Raw genomic sequence first — 20,376 nt, forward strand, 5'->3', positions numbered from 1 at the left:
AGACAGTCTCTTCAATAAATGGTGTTGGGAAAATTGGACAGATACATGCAAAAAAATGAAACTAGACCACCAACTTACACCATACACAAAAATAAACTCAAAATGGATAAAGGACTTAAACATAAGACAGGAAACCATAAAAATCTTAGAGGAATCCACAGGCAGCAAAATCTCAGACATATGCCGAAGCAATTTCTTCACCGATACTGCTCCTAGGACAATGGAAACTAAAGAGAAAATAAACAAATGGGACTACATCAAAATAAAAAGTGTCTGCAAAGCAAAAGAAACCATCAACATAACAACAAGAAAGCGCACTGCATGGGAGAACATATTTGCCATTGTTATCACCAATAAGGGTTTAATCTCCAACATTTCCAGGGAACTCATACAACTTAACAAAAGGGAAATAAACAACCCAATCAAAAAATGGGCAACTGACCTAAATAGATACTTTTCGAAAGAAGACATAAGGAAGGCCAAGAGACATACGAAAACATACTCAAAGTCACTTATCATCTGAGAGATGTAAATCAAAATGACAATGCGGTACCATCTCACACGTGTCAGAAGGCTATCATCAACAAATCAGCAAAGGACAAGTGCTGGCGAGGATGCAGAGAAAAAGGAACCACCGTACACTGCTGGTGGGAATGCAGACTGGTGCAGCCACTGTGGAGAACAGTATGGCGTTTCCTCAAAAATCTTAAAATGGCACTCTCATTTGACCCAGTGATCCCACTTCTAGGAATATATCCCAAGAAACTAGAAACACCAATCAGAAAGGACATATGCACCCCTATGTTCATAGCTAAAATTTGGAAACAGCCTAAGTGCCCATCAGCAGATGAGTAGATTAAAAAACTGTGTTACATCTACACAATGGAATACTACAATGCAGTAAAAAAAGAAGGAATTCTTACCATTTGCAACAGTAAGGATGGAACTGGAGAGCATTATGCTAAGCAAAATAAGCCAGTCAGAGAAAGATAAATATCACATGATCTCAATCATTTATGGAATATAATGAACAACATAAAGTGATGAACAAAAACAGATCCAGAGACAGAGAAGCATCAATCAGACCATCAAACCTCAGAGGGAAAGTAGGGGAGGGTGGAGGTAAGGGGGAGAGATCAACCAAAGGACTTGTATGCATGCATATAAGCCTAACCAATGGACACAGACACCAAGGGAGTGAGGGTATGAATAGGGGGGTGGGGGAGCAATGGGGGGATAAGGACACATATGTAATACCTTCATAAAGAAAAAAAATTATGTATAAAATTATTAATTGAGCATTATTGAAATGTACATACTATTTTAGGCATTGAAATACATGAATGAAAATACATAAAGCCTTCCCTCAAGGAGCTTCCAGTATGAAACTGAAATACAGAAAAAAACAGTTACCTAATGGGGGCATGGACTAATAAAGTAGAAACACAGAGAAATAAACACCTAAGGTATGATGAAGATAGTCAAGGAAGGCTTTGCAGAAGTATTCCTCCAGCTAACTCTAAAGAGGGTTGTAATAGCACCACCACCAACAGATACACTTATGGATCATTTACCAAGCACTATATTAAGAACTTAATATCAATTATATAGTTGTAACCTAATGCTAACCAATTGAAGAAGATATAATTAGTCACATTTTATAGATGACAAAAATGAAGCTTTAAGTAGATAAAATAACTTGCCCACGACATCACAGTAATTAAGTTACAAAACCAGGACTTAAACCCAGATTCAACTTACTCCAAAACTCCATTCCTGTAACCAAGAATTCTATCCTCAGTAACTTGTTTTGATTAAATGAAGTCAGAGATGAGAAAGTATGTGAGGCCACACCACAGAGCTTTATAGTGTACAGGTTTAGAGATGTCATATGCTGTCTTTTAATTTGCTCCCTCCAATGTCCTTTTGACATTTTCAAACAGAAGATACCTAATACAGACTCCACTGGGTCAGTCAGCGGTCCCCGATTGTGAGAGGGATGTCCCACTGCCGGTTTAGGCCAGCAGGGATTGGGCCTAAACTGGCAGTCAGACATCCCCCAAGGGGTCCCGGATTGGAAAGGGTGCAGGCCGGTCTGAGGGACACCCAGCTCCCGTGCACGAATTTCGTGCACTGGGCCTCTAGTATAAAATAAAACTGAAAGCTGATAATATCATATCACATTCTTTGATGACTTCTATTGTCAAACTCTGAAGCAATATCTCACCACAAATTGAAATGGCTTCATCTCCCCAGGGTGACTCCTATATTCCTGTACATTAGGGATGTGATGGTGTGATTTCATTCTGTTGTGAAGCCCAATTTCCCTACTCTAGTCTTAGCAAGAACAACTATTATGTGAATGGGTGTGTAGCTTGCCTTTCTTTATTCCCCTGGCCAGGGAATTATCCCCTTGCTATTTTGAGTTATGAAGGATTATAACTTGGAAACCACTGGTTTTGTCTCATCCATTTACTTTCTAGATGAAGGGAAATGTCCAGAGAGAGAACTTAGTTTATCCCAGGTTACTGACTGAATACTAGTAGAATTAAAATTCAAACTCAGGGCTTTTAATCCTATACCCTTACTTTTCCAAGAACTTCACATTGCTTTAATAAATAACTTGCAACCAGAGAATGAGTACAGAATTTACACCTCTACTTTACCAGCATGCATGTCAAAGGCTGGAGCCAAGATCAGATGTTGGAAAGGGGGAAAACAAAGAGAAATTGTCAAAGAACTCTGGAATGAAAGCTATGGAAATGTAACACTCAGTGAACTAAGAAACAAAGCAAATAAACACGCCCTGATGGACAGGGTTTGAAGAAAGAGCTAACAAAGGTTCTTCTTGTGGAAAACAATAGCAACCTCTTTCATAGTTTCAGAGGAAAACATAAGTGGGTTGGTGTTTTCACAATGCATTATAAATGCAAATCTGATGGAGAGACAACAAAAAGCAAAATTCTCCATGGCGTAGACTTGTGTTCTGCTTAATTCTATGGTTTTCCTTTTTCACATACCGTTTTAAAAGAATAAAAAGTGTTTCTAAATAAATTATAAACACAGTCAACAGAAGCATGTTGATTTTTATATTCTGAGGACAGTGAAAGAAAAAAACACTTGTGCTGCTGATAAAAGTTTCACTAAAGGGCAAAATCATTCCCCATATCCAGACAGTAAGCTACCATTCCATCAAAATAAAGAAATCACTAATGAGCATGCTCCCATGGTAGCAAGTCCACTTGGGTTTGTGAAAAGATTTGAATTTAAGTTTAATAATAAAAGTTGTCAGAGACTATTATAGTGTGTTAGCTGCATTAATTGATTCTTTCATTTAAACGGAGATTGAGGGAATGAGATGGTACAGTAAAGGGGTCGAAACTTATGTGTAAGTAAGTGCAATATAAAACAGAACAAGGGAAAGGAACGTTATGGAAAATTAATACTATGAGAATTCCAAGGAAGAAACATCTGTCAAGGCAATTTAAGCTTTCTCTGTCATTCTCCAATTCTACCCAGCATCACCCACTGCCTCATTCCCACATTTCTAAGTATTTGTTATGACAACACTTCATTTCCAGGTACCACAACTTGTATTCATTTTCTATTTCTGTACAATAATATTATCACAAGTATAGTGGCTTAAACATATACACATTTATTATTTCACATGTTCTTCGGATCGGGATTCCGAGGCATGACATAGCGGTATGCTCTGCAAGGCTACAATCAAGGTGATGGCCAGGATTGAGTTTTCATCTAAAGGTTTGGCCAAGGAAGCATGTCCTTCCAAGCTCACTTGTTTGTTGCAGAATTCAGTTCCTTGCAAGATGCCAAACTGAGAACCTCGGTTTCTCGCTAACTATCAGCCAGAAGTTGCCTTCTGTTCCTTTTTGTGCGGTCCTCTCTAGTACAGCTCACAATATGGCAGCTTATGTTTTTAAAGCCAGCAAGGGAAAGAGCTTATAGCAAGACCAGCATCACAATCTTAGGTAATATAACCATGGAAATGACAACCCAGTGCCTCTTGCCATATTCTGTTGCCTAGCAATAAGTCCCTAGGTTTCCCCCTCCCACCCACTCCCAACACACACATAGAGGCATTAATATGAGGATACGGAGATCACAATAATAACTTAGAATTTCTCACCACAGATATATTTTACCAAAATGAATGGAGTAAACAAACAAACAAAAAAAGAGATAAAAATATAGGATCTTGGAAACGGAAGATGAATTAGGGAACTCCTAGAAGGAAGGTGAAAGGACAACTCAGGTGACAGGTGTGCAGCAAACCCAGAGGAAAAGGGTCCGGATTGGACAGTGAGAAGGGAGAGCTCCTGGGGAGATTATCTCCTTGTGTGTGAGAACAATAGATTACACAACTATTTTGACAGGATTGAGAGGAGTTTCATAGCTGTGTTGGAGAGTTTGCAGATGAATTAGTGCTATATAAACAGAAAACAAATGAAACAAAAACTAGGACAGATGATAACTGAAAAAAATCCAAATTTAAAGAAAGAAATCATAGTATATGCCATAGCTAAGTTATGAACAGAGTCAACAGTAAAAATAATATAAATACTAATTTGTATCCAATCTAAATGATGCCATAGAGATATGCAGAGGATGGGTAGAAGGAAGCTTGCATGGGTGTATGGAGAGGGTAGGGGTGTGAGAATGGTAAGTAAGCCTCAGCTTTCATACATTTGAAATGCAAAGATAATGTCAAAAACTGAAAAACAATCTTTCAAAATAATAATTTTAATGAATAATAATGTTATTTTAGAAATATGGCATTAAATACTAGTTGAAACAGCTAAAGGCACTTAAAGGTGCTATGACTGTGGAATGAGAATCAAATGAAAGGCGAATTAGGTAAGGAGGCATGGTTTTATTTAATTTTAATTTTTATTGAATTCATTGAGGTGACATTGGTTAATAAAAGTATATAGGTTTTAGGTGTACAGATCCATAATACATCATCTGTATACTGTATTGTGTGTTCACCACCCTAAGTCAAGTCTCCCTCTACCACCATTTATCACCCAATATACCATCTCTACCTCCCCACATACCCCTTTCTCTCTGGTAATCATCATACTGTTGTCTGTGTGTATGAGCGATTTTTTCTTTGCTGAATCCCTTCATTTTTCACACCCAGTCCCCTAACCCCACTCTCCTCTTAACATCTATCAGTCTGTTCTCTGTATCTTTGAGTCTGTTCATTAGATCCCACATCTGTATCTTTTTTTTTTAATTTATTAAACAGTTCATCACTTTTTTTAAAAAAATGAAATGTATTTTTTCCACTTTTGTATCTTTGAGTCTGTTTCTATTTTATTAGTTTATTTTGTTCATTAGATTCCAGATATAAGTGATTATAAGACTTAGAGAATTGACTGATATTGTAACAATATACATACTTAGATAAAAATTAAATTAAAAGCTTCGAAAACTAGAAAAAATAAAAATATATTGTGATTTTAATATAGCTCTGCATAAAAATCTTAAACAGCCTTATCAGAATGTTACTAGATCACCCTTTCCCTTTTCTCAAATCCTGTAGCATCATCAGTGTTGCCAGTAACGGATTGCAATGTGAGAAGGCTTGCGTATGAAGTCTCCTAGAACCTTAGCTCAACTAGTCAAAGGGAAGCAGAGGACTCCAGGGTTAGATATTGCATCAGTCACTACAGGTTATTTGACAGGCTTAGAAAACAGGCTGTGAGGCTGGCCAGGGGAAGCATCTTCACAAACATAGGTATATTTGTGCTTTTGTAAATGGCAGGAGAGAGTTGAGAGGACCTAATTTCATGAGAGGATAGATATTGTGGGGAGAACTTCCAGATTATTTGTATAAATATTCCAGCTATACACAGAGTAACCCAGGGCAGATACAGATCCTGAAGGGAGGGAGTAGACAGGATCCACACAAAAGTTCCCATGCAAAGACATGAATGTTCAGAAAGTCTTGCAGTTTATGTGGAGTTCTGGGTACGGAATCCCATTTAAAATTACATTCCTACGTCATGAACCAAAAGAACAGAAGTGCAAGGAGGATTTTTTAACTCAAGAGATTATTCATAGGCCTTACCTACAACCCATCAGATAGTGGGTCAATTAAACACAAACCTTCAATCCAGACACAATCATATTGTGAGACTGATACTTCTAACTTTATTTTCTATGCCCCTGTCTCAATCAGCTCAGACATCTGGGGAGCCTGGGCTTTGGCTTACTAATAGAGCTCACCATTCCATCCTGTTCTAGAGTACTGGAGAAGGCACAGGCAGAAAGTAAAAAGTGTGCAATTACATTTTCATCGTGTTCAATTACAAAAAAGTACTTGGTAAAAGCAACTGTCAGCAAATATAACATGCACATAATGAGGGCGAAATATTTAAACAGCGCAACCTTCGGCATCTACGTTTGGAGTAAAAAGGAGAATCTTTGAAAATATGACATAGGGAAAATTAACAACTTATTTCTGTTCAACTAGGGAGTCTTTATGGAAGCAACACTCAGCATGGAAAGAGGTACTTTTCAACAGAAATGTCAGCAATGTTTATAAAGCAGCCCCTTCAGGAATAAAGCTCTACACTGGGAGAGATGAACCACAGTGGCAACTGCATTTAAAATCTCAAAGCCGGGTGGGCAGATCATGTAAGCAGAATCTCAAAAGAATACAGTTTAAAAGGTGAAGTTCTCCCTCACTTTGTATTACTGTTTAAAAACTCAAGACATATGCAAAGAGGACATGAGGGGACCATAGTTTAACATTGCAATGATGTGTTTTGAGATCTATTTCTCACAATGTATCTAGCCTCCCAGCCCATAACCATCACTACTTGTCAATTTGGGAAATCATGCAAGGCCTTAATCTCTGACACCCCAACTGAGCATGAACCAAGAGAGATCATAATGGCCTCAAACAAAGTCAGATCAAACATATCCAACTAAGCAACAGGGAGAGCAGTTCTAATTAAAGGCCATTTGGAGAGAAGAGTTATGGCTGTCTGAGAAGCATGTGAGTATACAGTGACAGGACCATGGGCTGCAGGGATCAACAGAGATCAGACCTTCAGAGGACTGCGTGGGTTCCTGCTTCTGACCCAGATCCCATTGGCAGGCTGTGCAGCGCAATAACCTGCTGCCTTTAATAATGCTATTTCTTCTGCTGCTTTCAACTCACTGGGTACAGTGTCATCACAGAGAGGGAGAGAGAACAAGAAGCCGAAAATATCCCCTTAGCACATCAGCACTGATCGGGACAGATATTTTTAGTAAGCGATTGTCTGTCAAATCTGAGTCACGTGGCATGCCACTTTAATGATCTGAGAGTTTGCAAGTCCCTGAAAAGTGACAGCTGCAAATGAGAATTTAGGAGGTTCCACTAGGCAAGCAGAACATTGATCAAATCTATTGGCAGGAGCCCTAATCAAAGCAAAGTGTCAGTGGAGACGCCAAGCTTAAAATTCTCCTCTGGGGATGAAGTACTTGCTGGCCAGGCGTTTGCAGTGTTAACATTTAAGAGTTATTGCATATGAGACCGGTTAATGCCTTCAAGAGTGGGTCACACTTATACGGTTTACTACATCTAAAATATTTTTCCTCTTTATAAATATGTGATGGAATAACATTTCAAAAATAGATAGGATTTGAATTGCTGCACATTATGTTCTCCATGAAATTTCAAATGAAAGTTCTTGGTGCATCTGTGCTCATCTGTCACTGACAGGTTGCAGTTAAGAATCAACATGCCCATTCTCCCTAGTTTCTCTCTCCACAACACAGGCCACCTTGCCCATTTGACTGGTCATCCATACCCTTACGACCAAGAGATCTTTTGCCTTGCCTCCATATTACCCATGAGGATACCTAGAGGAATGTCCACGGAGAACCTGCCTGAGGTTGCTTCTATTTGTTGAATCATTTCTTCAAAAAGGCTGCATAAAAGACTAATAGTTTAGGGTACAAAGCTCTGTGTTACATCTCAGTTGCTTTCAGAGATATTAGAATCAAGCTAAAATCATAACAGCACATTTGCAGGAATGCATTGAAGCTCATCATGCCTCTTGTCTTTCTCTACAATGATTGTTGGTTCATGCCTTTAATATTATTATATTTGCCTTTAATATTATTATATTTGCCTTTAATATGTTTAAATACAATCATGCAAACTGCTTTCAGATTTCTAATCAGGTTTCCTTCTTTTGACTTCAGATATTTTCTTGCTCTGCTCAGTTATGAGCAGTTTTGACAAGAACTCTGATTTCCACGTTATCCTCTTGTAACCCATTGTGTTAACCCCTCTTCAGATTTCTCATTACTGACCCATTACCCTTAAACTCTGCTAAATCCCTTAGGACTGGAACATGAACTTTCTGCAACTATTATTGCATGATTTCCTGCTTATACAAAATGCTTGCCTGCTCACAAACATATCAATATAATCTATTTCTCACAATGAAACTAAAATTAGATACCACTTTCTTTCTTTCTTGATTTCAGAGAGGAAGGGAGAGGGAGAAAGAGATAGGAACATCAATGATGAGAGAGAATCATTGATCAGCTGCCTCCCACACTCCCCCTACTAGGGATTGAGCCCAAAACCCAAGCATGTGCCCTGATCATGACCCCCTGATTCACAGATCAACACTCAACCACTGAGCCACAACATCTGCGTAGATAGCATTTTCAACAATAAAATTCTTCATGAATTCTCTATGCAAGTATTTTCATGTATAAGTGGGGGTCACATTCCACCTCATTATTGGCCAGAATGCCTAGGAATATCTATAAATATTTGGTAAGCAATTTTTTTTAATCCTCACCTGAGGATATTTTTCCATTGATTTTTAGAGAGAGTGGAAGAGAGACGGAAAGATGGAAAGAGAGATCAATGTGAGAGAAACACATCAATTGCTTGCCTCCCACAGGAGCCCTGACCAGGGCCCAGGCCGGAGAGAAGCCTGCAGCTGAGGTACATGCCCTTGACTGGAATCAAGCCTGGGACCCTTCGTCCACAGGCTGATGCTCTATCTACTAAGCCAAATTTGCCAGAGCTGGTAAGCACTTTTAACATAAATTTATATTAAGTATAATTAACAGAAATGCTGCAGAGCACATTTATCAACACTTGGTATATGGACTGCATTCAGATGTTGAGAATTCATAATGATCCCTAGTCTCTAAAACTAATCACCTATCTTAAAAATACTTACGCTTTCTTGGATGGAAATTTGAGTATACTTCCTTTAGTTTCTCAGGGCTCCAGCACATATGCTAAATTCTTTCCTTTGCCAGATTTCTGGGGTAAGTGATATATCTTTTCCGCACAGAAAACACACTGAATTTTTATTCCAGGCTTAAAATCCTCTTTGATCCCAACACTGTCCCCTGCTTCAGCACTGGCATTTCTTAGCTCAAAGAACATTCCAATGCAATGTTTGAAGGCAGCAATTTTGATATTGATTCATCACAACAGCCACATTGACACCAAGAAAGGAGTCAGATATCCCTGAATATTGTCCCAATTCATCACTCTTATCTCTGAGGACTTAACCAACTATGGGCCTTACCCCAACCTTTATCTCTCCCTGAATTTCAACCTGTTCCTAAGCCTTACCCATTACTTGGCCCCAATCTACCATTTTCCCTGTCCCTTGTTCCATGAAGGCATGAATTTCTGCTTTAGTCCATGAATCTACTGATGTGTATTCCTCATGTATGTTTCCTATTCTGTCTCTGTAGCTGCAGCTGTAGAATGTCACCATTCCCGTAGGAAGAGAAGGTCTCAGTGTGTTTTCCTATTAGTTCCAGTACTTGTTTTAAGTAGCCTGAGGGCACCTCCATACTTTCCATGAAGACTCATTACTGGCTTCTTTTGAGCTACTTTCAATACCTACCCTACCCACCCTGGGCCTTTTTCCACACAACCTGTTACAAATTATGTTTTCTTTCCCTAAAAAGCATCGATCATCATCTCATCCACCTTAATAAATCAAGGTTTTTAAAGATCTACTTGAAAACCAAAGTTAAATATGAGGAGTTCTAAGAATGAAATGATTATATCAATGATTTGGGAAGAAGAGTAAGTAGGAGAAAAAAAGGAAAGTCTTCAATTAAACAAGAACCAGCATAGTTATTGAAGCAGTGAGGGGGAAATTCCACTGTTCTGATATGTATCTATTTCATCCTATAGTTATAACCACCACAAGTCTCTTCAACTGGGCATCCAACCATGCCAAACCAATAATAGCTCTCTGAGGATGTTTTTCACCACAGTTTTGCATATCCTACTCTCCTCAGCCTAATTCTCTACTCCCAACCCCATCACATCTTTTCTTTATTATGCTTTTGACCTCTTGATAAACTACCAGTACTCGGTCAAATATTCAGCACAAATGTCATCTGCTAAGTATTCTTTAGGCCAATCATTCCCCAAACAGCTGGTATATCCCTCCAATTTAGCACCTGTCTCATCCTATTGAAATAGCCTGTTTACTTGCTCACTATTGGGGGAGCTTCTTGAGGTCAGACTTTTATCTTTGTATCACAGATTCTAGTACAGGGAATAACACGGAACATGAGCTCAAAAATGAACAGTTTCCAGGTAATATTCTCAGTAGTTATCAGTCTGTAGGAATCCTTCACAGACTCTACCTCACTCTCCTAATGCATTACATTTGAACTGTTTTTAAAGGTTGCATAAGGAATGCCTTCCAACCTTGAACATCTGAGAAGGGGGTTTAATCAGGGGAATGCTAGAAGTACTAAGCCAAATGGATTGATTGAGGAGGAGGCAGAAGGAGAAACATGGAGGGGAAGTATGCATCCTTTCATATCTTGCAGGAAACTCGTTGCCTCTGTAACCTCTTGGATTACTGAGCTCTCTTATCACTTTTACTCCCCCTTTACCTGTAGCACTTTCTCTTCAACCTTTCTAAGTCTGTCCCTGAATCCTATTTTGCTTTTTTACTTCAATAATGCCATGTCAAGCAGAAAAATAAAGATATCAAATTAGTTTCTTTGAAGGGAGTGAAGAATATGGGTAGGCATTCTGGGCCCATAGCTTGATGTAATCAGTAGTCTTGATGTTTTTTGCTTGACGGATTTATGGAGCATCTTCTGACTCAGCATGTTAATTCTGGAGAGCCTGAGATCTTTCTAGAAAGATGGCATTCAATAAATTGTTTCAATGGCCAAATAAGAATAGAAGAAGCATCAGCATAAGTAAAATATCTTCACATCAGGAATAAAAATAAAATAACTGCAGCTGGAAGGGGAAAATGACCAATACAAATTCAAATTTCCACTTTCTTCTATGGAATAAGCTAGCATTTAACAAGTACTCATAGCAAGACTACAGCTGGCACCTCCAGCAAAGCCTGGGAGGCTTTGTTCTTTGCATTTCAAAGAACATCCCATGAAAACTCAGCATCAATCTCAAGCAATTGCAATCAGCAAGGACCAAAAAAAAAAAAAAAGAAGAAGAGTGAAATTGGTTTTTCACATAAGAAGCTTCACATCTCAGGGAAGGGTTCGCTTGTTTGGCAGCAGCACATGAGGCTTCTGAGAGAGTTGGATGGATGTGATGGAGTCCAGTGTAGGTCAAATTGGTTACATTGTCTCCAGTGAGGACCTGGCCCTCAGCTGCTCCCATGGTCTTCTCAAACTACCAGTGACAGAATTTAAACGGACTGTGCTATGGATGCTGAATTGTTGGACATTCTACTCATCATAAAAGGTCACACAGGGTGATTTAAAGGGATGTTTTCATGCCTGCAAAATTTCTTCTTGAAAAATAGGGACTTTGTGCTGATTGTTTTTTACCTCAGGAATGAAAAGGAATAGAGAGAAAAGCAGCCCTATAAAAGGCTTGTTTCTTTAAAGCAAAAAGAGAAATATAGATCAAAGTGTCTAAGATATCTCTAAGACTTCAAACTAAACGGAAGGGAGTCTAAATCATTTGACACATCATCTTTTTTGAGTGTCACTGTGGTTATGTCTTCATACAACTTAAATTAGTCCATTTAGAAAATAATAACAGAATTTTAGAGCAGAGGCATTGGGGACATTTTTTAATCTCAAGCTCCTAATTTTACATCTGAGAAAACTGAAACACCAGGAGGTTTTAACTTTTCCAAGCAAGAGACCAGAACTGGAACACACATTTAATATGCTAATTACCATGTTTCCTCCACTATGACATATCCAGTTGCAGGCAATTTACACTATTACGTAAAACCAAGTAAGGCAATCTATACTAATAAAAGGGTAATATGCTAATTAGACCAGAAGACCTTCTAGACGTCCTTCCCGATAAAGTCATTGGTGGCAGGGCCAAGGCAGACGTGGTTAGGGGTGATCAGTCCAGGAGTGGAGGGCAGTTGGGGGTGATCAGGCCAGCAGGGGGGCCAGTTGGGGGCAAGCAGGCCAGCAATGGGGGGCAGGTGGGGGGCAACCAGGCCGGCGGGGGGGGGCAGTTGGGGGAGAGCAGGCTGGAAGGGGGACTAGTTGGGGGCAATCAGGCCAGCAGGGGGGGCAGTTGGGGGTGACGAGGCTGATGGGGGGACAATTGGGGGCGAGCAGGCCAGCAGGGGGGGGGGCAGTTGAGGGTGATCAGGCTGGCAAGGTGGGGCAGTTGGGGGCGAGAAGACCAGCAGGCAGAGTGGTTAGGGGCGATCAGGCAAGCAGGCAGGTGAGCAGTTAGGAGCCAGCGGTCCTGTATTGCGAGAGGGATGTCCCAGATTGGAGAGGGTGCAGGCCGGGCTGAGGGACACCCCCCACCCAGGGCACGAATTTTGTGCACCGGACCACTAGTTACATATATTACTTTTAGGGTAATAGTGAATCAAAACTCTGGTCTTATTAGAAAGAACTGACATATATAACACACTTTTAACTTTGTAAAAAAAATAAATAAATCCTGCACATAAAAGTTCAACTTTTAGTGAGCTGTGAGTGAATATTTAAAAAAACAAACAAAACTTTTTTTTATTGATTTCAGAGAGAGGAAGGAAGAGGGAGAGAGAAATAGAAACATCAAAGATGAGAGAGAATCATTGATCGGCTGCCTCATGCACGCCCCCTACTGGGGATCAAGCCCACAACTTCGGCATATGACCTGACCCAGAATCAAACTATGACCTCCTGGTTCAGAGATCAATGCTTAACCACTGAGCCACACGGGCCAGGCAATGAGTGAAACATTTTGACCTCCATGTTTACTCCTTAGAATTTTTGGCAACTTTTTCACCAATAGATTAGGAAAACAAGGTACAGCCTATTGGGGACACCCATCCAAGAGTTATATATTTAATGGCCAACACAGTATCAGAAATTATGAAATGTTATCTCCTCAGATCCCAGCCATCAATTTTTTCTGGAAATCAATGGGAGTTTGCTGTGGCTCATTCTCCATTTCTCATCCTGGCTTATTTGTCAATGTGTCTCAGGAGAGTTAGGTTTGGTCAGTGGATATTGTCTATTGACTCACTCATTCCCACGGCTTTTATGTATTGCAGCAATTACATGCCTGAAGACAGCTTAACCCCAGCTCTCTTGCAAATAAGGATATCTATGCAGTTTGATTTCTGTCAAGAAAATGTACTTGTTCAAGATTTGGGAGGTGAAAAGGAGGAGAGGCCATTTTTCTCAAATTCTAACAGATGTCAGTGCTTGAGGTGGCTGGACTCTTTGTTCCAGGGTCTGGTCACAGCTACATGAATGTGAAATAATCGTGACTGTGGTCATCACAGCAGTAGCATCCTGACATCTGGTTTGTGACAACAAAAGTTGGCTCTTAAAATCAATAGTCTTATAAGAGGATTCTTGACTACTACCCTTCTAAACCCTCATAATCATTTTGTGAGCACCTAATTTCTTATATTAAATCCCTTCCTTTTAGAAAAACATAGAATTATTTCTCTTTCTGCCACTAACTCATGATACAGTCACCATTTGACAATGAAAGGTCTCAAATCTAAAATCTTTTCTTTCCAATCCTCAGACTTTTTTTTCCAGGCCCCAAGACTCCATCCAGGGTTCAGACTCCTAGGACAATGTCTCTTTCTCTCTCCCTTCCAATTTCTGGCTTAATTTGTAGAAAGTCTGCAGCCTAGAAGTGGGCAAAGCAATGAACCTGGAGCCTGGAGTTGAGAGGCATTTTCTAGTTATTTATTATCTACTAATCTCAGGATAAAGAACCAAATCCTTAATATGGTCCATATGAAAGGCTATGAGTCGCCTCATTTTATGCCTTCTTTCCCAGCTCTCTGTTCTGTAGCCATATGGCTTTCTTTCAGGTCCTTGACCCATCATGTTCCCTCTCTTCCCACTCCACCCTCTCCCTATAACCCCACTTCCTACATTGGTGTTCTTTGCCTTTTTATTTCTAATCTCAGTTAAAATTTCACTTCCTCAAGAAAACCTTTCCCTCATCCCCCAAACCACACAAGGATCTTATATTATACTAGAGGCCCGGTGCACAAAATTCGTGCATGGAGGGGGAGTGTCCCTCAGCCCAGCCTGCACCCTCTCCAATCTGGGACCCCTCGAGGGATGTCTGACTGCCAGTTTTGCAGAAATTGGGCCGAAACCGGCAGTTGGACATCCCTCTCACAATCCAGGGTTGCTGGCTCCCAACTGCTCGCCTGCCTGCCTTCCTGATTGCCCCTAACCGCTTCTGCCTGCCAGCCTAATCACCCCGTAACCACTCCCCTGACAGCCTGATTGATGCCTAATTGCTCCCCTGCCAGCCTGTTTGCCCCCAACTTCCCTCCTCTGCTGGCCTGGTCACTCCTAACTGCCCTCTCCTGCAGGGTTGATCGCCTCCAACTTCCCTCCCTTGCAGGCCTGGTGCCTCCCAACTGCCCCCCCCTGCTGGCCATCTTGTGCTGGCCATCTTGTGTCCACATGGGGGCAGGATCTTTGACCACATGGGGGCAGCCATATTGTGTGTTGGAGTGATGGTCAATCTGCATATTACTATTTTATTAGATAGGATAGAGGCCTGGTGCAGGGGTGGGGGCCAGCTGGTTTGCCCTGAAGCGTGTCCAGGATCAGGATGGGGGTTCCCTTGGGGTGTGGGGCGGCCTGAGCAAGGGGCCTGTGGTAGTTTGCAGGCCAGCCACGCCCCCTGGCGACCCAAGCGGAGGCCCTGGTATCTGGGGTTTATTTACCTTCTACAATTGAAACTTTGTAGCCTGGAGTGGAGCCAAGCCTCCTGCTCGCTCCGTGGCTGGCAGCCATTTCTGTTGGGGTTAATTCACCTTCTATAATTGAAATTTTGTAGCCTGGAGTGGAGGCCTAGGCCAGCCAGGGCTGCAGAAACTTAGCTTCCTCCGTTGCCGGGGGCAACCCTGTCCTGTTCTCTCCAGCTCTGTGGCTGCCGCCATTTCTGTTTGGATTTGTTTACCTTCTATAATTGAAACTTTGTAGCTTGAGTGGAGGCTTAGGCTGGCAAAGGTAGGCGGAAAGCTTGGCTTCCTCCGTTGCCTGGGAAACCTTGCTCTCTGTGGCTGTAGCCATCTTGGTTGGGTTTATTTGCATATTTGCTCCTGATTGGCTGGTGGGCGTGGCTTGTGGGCATGGCTTGTGGGTGTAGCGGAGTTAGGGTCAATTTGCATATTACTCTTTTATTAGGTAGGATATTTCATAGCACTTAGCACTATTTGTAATTATATTGTGTATAATCCTTGAATATTCTCTGTGATTTTATCAGAGCATAAATCCAAAGAAGATAAGAAATGAATTTGTGTGGAAGTAAAGTATTAGCATCTGCTGGAAAAAAAAATATTTTCAATTCAATTTAGTAAACTGTGGCTTGCATTTTATTTAAAAAAAAGTTACTTCTCTATTACTAATGTTGTACAGAATTTAAGGAAAGAAAAGCCTCAGCTGAATCTAGGATAAACTAGTGACTCCAATTCATTACAGTGGAAAACAAAGAATTCCATTTGTGAACTGTCAGAGTCCTTTGTATTAGCTAATTATAATTTAAGACCTCATGCAATAAATAAAACATTTCACAATTTTGAAATTAACATAACTATAAATATTTTTAAAATGTATGTCCTCAAAATAGATAATCTGTAAAGCACAACTAAAGAAAAGTTCTTAACCACTAGGCCTTTTTTACTTTTTTCAACCTTGTATGACAGTCCAAGCTAGCCAAATGGAGAGCTTTTGGCTCACAGAGAGAGAAAAGAGAGATAGACAGACAGACTGATACTACGAACTCTCTGGCTAACTCATTCTTCTACTCCCCAACCATTAGAGTGAATTTAGCGGAGCCCCCCGCCCCAAATTATGAAACAGATTGAGGCTGTTCCCATTGTTTTATTAGAATTCCTAACCCACAGAATCAGGAGATAAAATAGGAATAAACTGTTTTAGGCTACTAAGTTGTGGGATAGTTTATTCATAACGATATATATGTGGAACAATCTATGTCTTAATTGTTTTTATTGAAAAATATACTTGTTAAAAACTATTTATTGAGTAAATGTCTAATAAATACATATTAAAACAATGAGTCTCCAGTACTCCCATCTCATTAACAATGATCAGAAAGAATGATACCATGTTAGAGAGACTACAGTACAACAAGGGTTCCATATATCATTGTTGGGAGTATGAACTGCACATTCTTCTTGAAGAACAATATAGAAATCTCTATTAAAAGTATAAACACATGCTACCCCCTTACTCATGCTGAGCTACTTTTAGCAATGTATTCCACAAATATCCTCACATGTGTGCAGAAATACATGCTCAAGTATATTCACTAACTGCAGGTTTTTTTGTGATGATAAAATCCTGGAAATAATATAAGTGCCCCTCAATAGGAGGTCAGCTAAGTAAATTATGATACCTCTGTTCAAAGAAATAATTGGCCTCTGTTGACAAGTATAAGGTAACTTCTATAGGTGCTGATATCAATCTATCTCTGAAGTGCATTGTTAAATGAGAAAAGCAAGGTACAGAAGCTGCCCATTGTAAAATAATGTGTAACATAATGAAGATGGGGTTCAAGTATAAGCACACTACTAGGAGGCAGATTGAAAACTAGTGATAGTGGTTGCCACTGGAAGGTGGACTAGTGGACTGGAATGGTGGAGAATGACTTGTCACTGAACACACTTTTGTACTAATAGTTCCTTTCCCCCACTTTTTTAAACTTTGGGTTAAAAAAAAATGTTCTGTACCCAATCAAAGTTTTCAGTTGATATGGAAAACTGAAGAAAAAAAGTTATCACAAAAATGTAATACTAGTCATTAAATCCTAAACTCAGAAAAAGTTGTCTCTAACAAAAAAAAAATAAGTAGCTTAAGTTTCAACTGGGAAGAAATATTTGTCTTTGTAATTCTGGGAAAAACCAGTAGCCATCAGTTTAGTGGTGTTATTACAGATGTTCTACCTCTTAGCCTTCGAGACTCAGCTTTTCACCTGGGATATAATTCAGAATAATGTTGATACCATTACACATCTTTACATTGGTTTTCAGCAGAAGTTCAAAAGGAACCACTATAAGCAAGAAAATTTATTCACTTAACATGAAAATGCTCTACTACCTTCAAACCCTCATCTGGAATTACGTAAGTTGTGAATGTCATACACAGAAGATGTATATTTTGAGAATAATTAGTAAGTCTTTGAAAAGCTTTTATTTTATTTTAGTAAAGAGCAAGAGGAAGTTGTTGTAAATGTATTAGCTACTTTGATCTTTTTTACACATTAATACTAAACTGGAAAATGTGGGCCAGGCCAGCTCATGAGAAGCATTTCTTTGCTTTTGCCTATTGTGACCCAATACTAAGATGCCCACAAAAACTCACCTCTTGTCTACCTTACCCACTCTTGTTGTTTGGTAGCACTTTATCTTACCAAGGAAAAGAATATGAACCTCTGCCTAAACTTTCTAGGCTGTGAATGATTTTTTACACACCAAATTCTCATTGGAAACTACAAGACCCCTATGGCCTCATGCAGGTAATATTGTGATACTGGACTTACCTGCAGCTTTCTCCAATTGGCCAAAGTCATAAACAGGCCTCTTCTTAAGATTTTTATCAATATACTTCAGATTTACTGTGAAATTTTAAATTCTGGCACACATTTCTTCACATTTTTTTAAAAAATTAAATGACCAGCAAAGCACTCCTTCACCATTACTTATCATTCACTGTCTTTATAAAATAATTGACTTTATAAATAATTGAATTCTATTATTTTCATGAATGAATACAAGCTCTCCATGAAGCCTATTTGGATTATTTATTTTTTAAAAGCTGAAGTGATCGCTTAGATAAGGCCTACAGGGAAGAAAAACTTCCCCATTGGATTTGTTTAAAGCAAAGACTGAGAACTGAAAGAAATGATAAAAGTTGTTTCCTATGTGATTATTTTTGTATTTAGGCTGCTTCCTTATCAATAATTTAAAAAAAAAACATTTTTAATTATTTAAAATATTTAAAAATGCTACTTCTTTTTACAGGTTACTCCTTCCCTTTTTTCTTTCTTCCTTCCCTTTCTTCCCTCCTTTCAATCATGAGACAACTCCCAGCCATAATATGCAATCACATTCTTAATAAGCCCCAATTAAAATCACTCTTACAGTTCTTTACTCCTACATGAAGTCTTACCCATATGCCAAACTTGACACTGAATGTATCTTGTTCTGAGTCCCGATACTCTAAAGTCCTTTCCATTGGGATAATAAAATAAAGCCCTTAATCATTTCTTCGCATAAAATTTTAAATCATTTCCATGCCTAGAGAGATAGTGTATTCGTTTTCTATTGCTGTCATAATAGCAATATTGTTTAGTGGCTTAAACAGTATAAATTAATTTTCTGCTATTATCTACAGGCCAGAAGTCTGAGATGGACTTCACTGGCTAAAATCAAGATGTCCACAGTGCTATGTTCTTCTCAGGAGGCTACAGAGAGGAATTTGTTTCCTTTGCCTTTTCCAACTTCTACAGGCTACCTGCACTCCTTGGTTTGTGGCCCTTTCCTCCATCTTCAAATCCAGCAAAATTGGGAATGTAAAGATAAACATATTAGTATGGCTTTCACCCTCAAAAACACAACTGCAATATGTTGCGATGATAGCTCTATCAGCAATAGAAACAAGGTAGTTTGGGGAGCAAAGAAATGACAGCAATTATTTAACATTTAGAGTATGAGGAAAATTCCCCCTCCAGTTCTTCACATGGTCCATACCTTGTTGCTCAGAAACTGCTTCTCTTCCTATTGATAACAGCCTTCAAAGACATCAGTCATAAAAGCCAATCCCTGACATTTAAGACTAGCTTACTTCTTCTTGTTCAATATTGCTGAAGAGCTCTTCTTTCCCAGTAACTATCATTTAATATTATTGAGTATGCACCTGACACAAGGCCATGTGACCGACATGGATTATCTCATTTTATCACCAGAACCAGAGATAGGAAACCTGAAGCTAAACCTTAAAAAATCTCTCATGGTCACACAGTTGGTATGGAATGGAACTAGTGTTTCAGTCAATTGTCTAGATAAGCATAGGGTTACAGCACAGATAACACTGTTATGTTATTGCTGGTTTAATTGCCTATCTGTTCTTCTACAATAAAGAACAAAAGCTATGAGGGCAAGAATCTGGTTTATCTTGCTCACTATTGTTTCTACAGTGCCTAAACCTGTAGTAGAGGCAGGATTACAGGGCATTTGCTTGGGGTTGAGATAGAAAGGGTTTTTGTTATCACCTTGGTGGATTGACTGGTATTTGAGTGACTACCAGCAAGGAAACCATTTGGAAAGGAGTTTACAATTACCCAGGTGAGAGGTTATAAGAGCATGAACTAGATCAGGAACCAGCAAACATTTTCTGTAAAGGGCCAGATAGTAAATAACTTAAGCTTTGAAAACTACTCAACTCTGCCATTGGAGCACCAAAGCAGCTGCAGATAGTACAAAAAGAAATGCACATAGCTGTGTTCCAATAAAACTTCTATTGACTAAAAGAGTTAGCAGGCTGGCTATGGCCCACGGGCAGTTGTTTGCTGACCCCTGAATTAGAACCCCAGCAATGTGATTGGAACAGCCCATGCATCTCGCAGTGGTAGTGGCGGGTATGAACTAGAGAAAGAGTTCAAATGCAAACCTGGCAGGATGTGCTAACTGACAATAAGGCATGAGAGAAGGAAAAGTGGAAGATAATCCTCATTTCCCTGCAATCAGGAAACCAAAGGCGTCAAAAAAGATAAACTAGTTTAAAGGTGAGGAATGATAATATGAATTCAGAATTCAAATTTCAAAGACCAAAGTAAGTTTCAAGTGGAAAAATAGTATCCAATAATATCTAGAGTGCAGAATAAGAGTGAAA

At 39.5% G+C, this 20,376-nt stretch overlaps 1 protein-coding gene across 1 annotated transcript in view; it reads right to left on the reverse strand.

The window, feature by feature from the left end:
* Positions 1-20,376, reverse strand: part of LRRC7 (leucine rich repeat containing 7) — a gene marked incomplete at its 3' end in the record, with an annotated part of 1,171,300 nt that overhangs the window by 894,747 nt on the left and 256,177 nt on the right. The window lies entirely within an intron of this gene.

The sequence above is a fragment of the Cnephaeus nilssonii genome, assembly GCF_951640355.1.
Source record: "Cnephaeus nilssonii genome assembly, chromosome: 7".
Classification (NCBI taxonomy): Eukaryota; Metazoa; Chordata; class Mammalia; order Chiroptera; family Vespertilionidae; genus Cnephaeus; species Cnephaeus nilssonii.